Source organism: Rhipicephalus sanguineus, unplaced genomic scaffold (assembly GCF_013339695.2).
Source record: "Rhipicephalus sanguineus isolate Rsan-2018 unplaced genomic scaffold, BIME_Rsan_1.4 Seq1073, whole genome shotgun sequence".
In the NCBI taxonomy this organism is placed as follows: Eukaryota; Metazoa; Arthropoda; class Arachnida; order Ixodida; family Ixodidae; genus Rhipicephalus; species Rhipicephalus sanguineus.
The window spans coordinates 46481-52480 of NW_023614277.1; positions in this window are offsets into that span (position 1 = coordinate 46481).

Genomic DNA, 6000 nt, shown 5'->3' on the forward strand with positions numbered 1-6000 from the left:
TGCGCCATGACCCTGGAAGGTAAATCATGTCGTGCATGTCATGGTTTTCATGTTACCACCTTTCATTTACGTTCGTCATACAGTCGCGTCGCGCAATACCAATTTTGGTGTATATCAAGCTAGCGAAACGGCCGCGAATGCACCATGAGCGCGGCATGTAAATCATGGCATACATGACATCATGTCACGGTTTTCATGTTACCACCTGTTATTCATGTTCGTCATACAGTCGCGTCGCGCAATACCACTTTTGGTATATCAAGCTAGGAAAACGGCCGCGAATGTATCATGAGTGTGGCTTGTAAATCATGTCGTACATGACCTGCATGTCATGATTTCTATGTTACCACCTCTCATTTACGTTCGTCATGCAGTCGCGTCGCGCAATACCAATTTTGGTGTATATCAAGCAAGCGAAACGGCCACGAGTGCGTCATGAGCATGGCATGTAAATCATGTCGTGCATGTCATGCATGCCATGATTTTCATGTTACCACGTTTCATTTACGTTCGTCATACAGTCGCTTCGCGCAATACCAATTTTGGTGTACATCAAGTTAGCGAAGCGGCCACGAATGCATCATGAGCGTGGCATGTAAATAACGACATACATGACATGCATGTCATGGTTTTCATCTTACCAACTGTTATTCATGTTCTTCACGCAGTGACGTCGCGCAATACCAATTTTGGTGTATATCAATCTACTGAAACAGCCGCTAGCGCACCATGAGCGTGGCATGTAAATCAGGTCGTACATGACTTGCATGGCATGATTTTCATGTTACCACCGCTCACTTACGTTCGTCATACGGTCGTGTCGCGCAATACCAATTTCGGTGTATATCATGCAAGCGAAACGGCCGCGAATGCACCATGAGCGTGGCATGTAAATCATGACATACATGTCATGGATGTCATGGTTTCCATGCTACCACCTGTTATTCATGTTCCTCATACAGTCACATCGCACAATGCCAATCTTGGTGTATATCAATATAGCGAAACGACCGCGAGTGCGCCATGAGCGTGGCATGTTAATCATGTCGTACATGACATGCATGTCATGATTTTCATGTTACCACCTCTAACTTACGTTCGTCATACTGGCGTGTCACGTAATACCTATTTTGGTGTATATCATGTAAGCGAAACGGCCGTGAATGCACCATGAGCGTGGCATGTAAATCATGACATACATGTCATGGATGTCATGGTTTTCATGCTACCACCTGTTATTCATGTTCTTCATACAGTCACATCGCACAATACCAAATTTGGTGTATATCATTCTAGTGAAACGACCGCGAGTGTGCCATGAGCGTGGCATGTGTCTTGACTTCTTTCTTGTATCCTTGTTTGCACGCCCTGTCTTTTTGGAATGAATACTTACCAACTAGCTCAACTCTCTGTTATTCTAAGCTTCATTTCTAGTACTCTGAGCCCTTTTCCGTGTTCTCCTACTTATCTGAACAATCGTGCCTCTTTGGCTTCTTTAATTGCTATTTGCTTGGTCCGTGCTAGAACTTTTTCATGGTTTTCAAAGAATAGAGTTTGCCCAGTTGAAGTTCAACTTTTGTGCGGCTTTCTGCAACCATCTACCGGACATGCCAGGAGGATATGTGCCATATTGACCGCGGAATCATGGCGTCAAATGAGATTTTACCAGGAATGCCTCAAGGTCCGTTGGTCGACTTCGCGTGACGATCGCCGCCAGAAGCAGATGTGCGCCGACTGGATGAGGGTAGCTAACCAGCATGCGCAATTCATATGGAGGGTAAAATTTCGAGAACTTCAACCATGTAAGAGGAAGATTATTTCTACTGTTTCACCGCAAAATAACTTGCTAGTCCTTGGAGGAGCTGCCTTAGATGATAGTCACTGCAAAACCCTAGCCTTAAGTCCTAAATACTGTTTTAAGCTGTGGAGATAGGTTTGCACTAGGCTTACCTACGAGCGCGACCGTGTAGGGACGCGACGTTCTCCACTGCCGCTGCGTGCGACGACGCTGCGGCCGGGTTCGTCGTTTTCTACGACACGGCGCAGAAACCACGCACGAGGCAGGGTAACAACAACAACGGGTTTATTAACCCAAGATGCAGCACAGTGCGACGCTCACGGGCTTGCAGATCGTATAGGGAACTCCGCAAGACCGAGCAAGTACGCTTGCCTACGGCGCTACGACTATGACACAAAGGGCAGCAGTCGAGCACACGAACGAGAAGCCGCCTGCTAGAGCAGCGCGTCAACCTCTCGTCAAGGCCTGAGAGCATCTGCTGCCACGAGCGAATCGTCGGGCGCATCTTAGCTCGTAGGAGAGGAGGATGTGACCAGCGGCCCAATGGGAAATGGCGCTGCGTTGTGACGTAGGCCCGTGCAGCGCGCCAGCGTAGCGTGCCCGGACAAGCCAGCGCGGGACGCAGCCGACGCTTGGCTCGCCCGGACAAAGAGGCGCCCTGGCCGCCATCTTGGCGATTGCCGGTGCCTATGTGCGCCCGGGCTACGCGGCCGGCACGCGCGCGGCAGCTGGGGAACGAGGCGCCAGGTAGGAGGACGCTCTCGATCCCCACAAAGCAGAACCTGAAACCAATAGACGTTTTAAGGTTGCCGCGTACAATCACTAGACTGGTTCCTGAGGAAGAGCGTTCCCACTGCATTTCAGACTGCGTTGCTAGCATCAAGGGTTCTAATATGCATCTCAAGGGTTCTGATCCTATCCGGCCTTTGGTTAATTACTGTGTCGAGAAGAAACTCAGGCCAGTAATTTCAGATAAGGAAGGGTATTTTGTAATTATGCCGGACAGTTTGTTCTCAGAAAAAGCATTAACAGCCATAGAAAAGAATTTTAGGACGGTAAAACTTAAGCCATCGGTCGACCTTCTGTTAAGACATAATCTTGAGAGAATAGCTTGTAATGTCAGGAAGGCTAAATCACTTACTTTAGAATTGTTTTTTTCAGCCAAAACACTTAAGAACGAGATCCCATTTCGAGCAATCGTTTCAGAGCAAGGCACCTGGCAAGTCGCTGTATCTAGTTATCTGCAGAACTGTTTAACCTCTTTGAGTTTTTCAGACCCTTTTCGTATGCGTAATTCTCAGGCGCTAGTTCAGTTCCTCTCAGAGGAGAACCCCGGCTGTTGTAAAGCTTTTAGTATGGATATTCAAGACCTGTATTATTCTTTGCCTCATGAGGACTTGTTCAATTCTGTTAATGAATGTATTAACGAACAAGCGCACCAGACGGTTTTCACCGATAAATGCGGTGTTTCTACCGGGGCTTTTCTAGAAATCATTTCCGTGTATTTAAAGTCGACGCTTGTAGGTTGGAAGGAAGGCGTTTATGAGCAGAAATCAGGGATATGTATTGGTTCTAAGGTTGCGCCGGTTCTTAGTGATTTATACCTTAGCAAGATTGACTTTCTTTTGGAAGGCGCCTTAGGTAATTCGGTTATTAAAGTTTTTCGTTATGTGGACGATTACTTGATCTTTTGTAGTGGTGAGGACATTGAAAAGGTGGTAACTTCCGTGAGCGAAAAATTTGAATTAAATGGAGGTGGGCTGAGCTTTACTAAAGAGGTGCCTCAGAATAACAGAATACAATTTCTAGACATTTTGTTAACGTTCCAGAAGAACCACGTGCGCTGCCAATATTCTCCTAGATGTTCGAAACCGCTGTTAAATTTTTCGTCGAAGCACTCGAAGGTTGTAAAAAACGGCATCGCCATGTCGTGTGAGCACAAAATGAGTGATAGCTTTAACGCACAGGTTACGCGTCTTTTAGATGCAGGGTATCCTCGTAATGCAGTGGCCATGGTTGCTGAACGTTTAAAGAAGTCTATTGTGTTAAGTCCAAGCATGGTTGCAGAAAGCGATAGGAAGAAACGTGTCGTAGGTATACCGTACATTCATTGCGTATCTCACAGGCTAAAGAAAGTAGGAAGTAGGTACGGCGTTAATGTTGTTTTCACGGCGGCCAATAAGCTAGGTAAAATTTGTGCCGCTGTGCAGAGGAAGAATGAGCGAGTAAAAGACAAGAAGCGGACCGATATTTGTTTTGTAAAACACACCAACAAATTCACTGATTGCCATACGAGTGTGGTGTACAAGGTCCCTTTCAGCTGCGGTCGCTTCTCCGTAGGACAAACGGGCCGATGCATTAACCAGAGATTGTTGGAACACAAGAGATCGCTAACAGGAGGCTCACCTTCTAATGTATCTTTACATTGTCGAGATTGTAAGTGCACGCCAAAATTCGATGAATGCGCAGTGTTGTACCGTCATAGAAATGAAGGAACGCGCCTGATGATTGAAGCATGGCATATCGAGAATAGTGGTAGCGCATGCGTGAGCCAACCATCGATTAACTTGCATAAAGATGAAATGAAATGCCTTAACAGTTATCTTCCACGTAGACCGCCACGCGTGCCGGATTGATAGGTTCGCCTGTTGCATGGGCATGCGCAGATGAGTTTTCGTGCCTTCCTTCTTTTCAGCCGTTGTGCGTCTCTTCAGTTGTTAGTCGGCGTTTGTGGTGTCCTGACTTCTTTCTTGTGTCCTTGTTTGCACGCCCTGTCTTTTCAAATGAAGTATTGTGCATATTTTTATACCGACCACCAACGCAAGTTTTTTTACCCTGAATACAGAGCTTTTCTCAAAAAAAGTAATATTCTCAATTTTTTTTCAGACGATCTGCTACACCTTCAGCGACTAAATTATTTTTCTTTTGTAGTATGTCCACTAGGCCACCAGTATATACTTCATTTCTACCCTTTGAGTTTGCCTTGTTCCTGGAAAGAAATATCAAACTTTGCAACTTTCTTCAATCTTGCTCGTGCCAAAAGCTCTTCAAGAATCGATATACTTAAATAATTCATTATTTTTACAGTTACATCACTTCATTAGCTTGGCGGAAATACCATTTTATCGAGTGCATCCCATAAACGTCCTTTGAAAAATATTGTTGTTTGATGCCACTTAGCTCAGTCGGCGCATAACTACAGACTCACAAATAGGCGGGAAATTTTTTCGCAACAGAAATAAACAAGCAGAACGAGTTTCGAACTTCAAGAAAAACATGGAAATTTTTTCAGCTATATTTGTGATGGTCGGAAAAACGCTGGATGATTTGGCATGGCCCACACACACACACACACACACACACACACACACACACACACACATATATATATATATATATATATATATATATATATATATATATATATATATACATATATATAGGGGGATGTTTGCCCCCCCCCCCCTCGCGAAGACGTTGGTACGCCACTGCCTTAAGGTACTTAAAGTCACGCGTGAAGAAATATTTTCTTAGTTTCTGCGATACTGACAAGCTAAAGGTCTCAAGAAAAAAACATAGCAAAATGCAGGAATGGCTCACTTGTGGTGTTCTTCAGCGGAAAAAACCACAAGCCGGACACCTCCTTTTAGGGCCATTGTCAGTGAACGTGGCACTTGGCAGCTCGAAGCCATTAGATTTTAACACGAAAGTGTTTTATGCCGGGGTCCACCAAGACTTTAGTGATGTATTTTCGTCACGGATATGACGTTGATAAAATGAACGCTAACGAATGAGAAAGAAAAAACTAAGAAAAAGTTCCCCCTCCCGAAATTGAACCTACGACTTCTTGGCCGCGACGACAAGCGCCCGGCGCTCTACGGACAAAACTACCGAGGCAGATGCACGCCACTCCACAAACGCGCCTTATATATCTTTCTCTCTCGCAAGGTGCTCTCTGTTGGCGGGGCGGGGTGGTGCCGTCGTCTGTGAACGGGGAAGTGAAGTAATGCGCCATGACACTTGCTAGCGCCGATGGACAATGGTTCGGTGACGACGCAGTTAAAGCATGGCCTCTGAGATTGCGCAATCTCGAAAGCCATGGTTAAAGCGTCTCGATGCCACCGAAAAACAGTGGCCGCGCTAGCGTCGAGGGGGTCGCTCTAGACGCAGTTACGTTTTTTTTGCTTTTCGATTCGTGTTAG